General features: G+C 32.4%; 1 protein-coding gene across 1 annotated transcript in view; it reads left to right on the forward strand.

The window, feature by feature from the left end:
* LOC106464933 (sortilin-related receptor-like) overlaps positions 1-559 on the forward strand; it is a 100786-nt gene that overhangs the window by 39333 nt on the left and 60894 nt on the right. The window lies entirely within an intron of this gene.

A 559-nucleotide genomic window follows, 5' to 3' on the forward strand; every position in this document is an offset into this window, starting at 1 on the left:
AAATTATGGGTATTTGATTAACATGAAGTATGGTCAGCACTAGAAATTATGGGTATTTGATTAACATGAAGTATGGTCAGCACTAGAAATTATGGGTATTTGATTAACATGAAGTATGGTCAGCACTAGAAATTATGGGTATTTGATTAACATGAAGTATGGTCAGCACTAAACATTGTGGTTGTTTAATTAACATGAAGTATAGTCAGCACTAGACATTATGGTTGTTTAATTAACATGAAGTATGGTCAGCATTAGACATTGTGGTTGTTCAATTAACATGAAGTATAGTCAGCACTAGACATTGTGGTTGTTTAATTAACATGAAGTATGGTCAGCACTAGACATTGTGGTTGTTTAATTAACATGAAGTATAGTCAGCACTAGAAATTATGGGTATTTGATTAACATGAAATATGGTCAGCACTAGACATTGTGGTTGTTTAATTAACATGAAGTATAGTCAGCACTAGACATTGTGGTTGTTTAATTAACATGAAGTATAGTCAGCACTAGACATTGTGGTTGTTTAATTAACATGAAGTATTGTCAGCACTAG

This window comes from Limulus polyphemus, unplaced genomic scaffold (assembly GCF_000517525.1).
Source record: "Limulus polyphemus unplaced genomic scaffold, Limulus_polyphemus-2.1.2 Scaffold1788, whole genome shotgun sequence".
Taxonomy (NCBI): domain Eukaryota; kingdom Metazoa; phylum Arthropoda; class Merostomata; order Xiphosura; family Limulidae; genus Limulus; species Limulus polyphemus.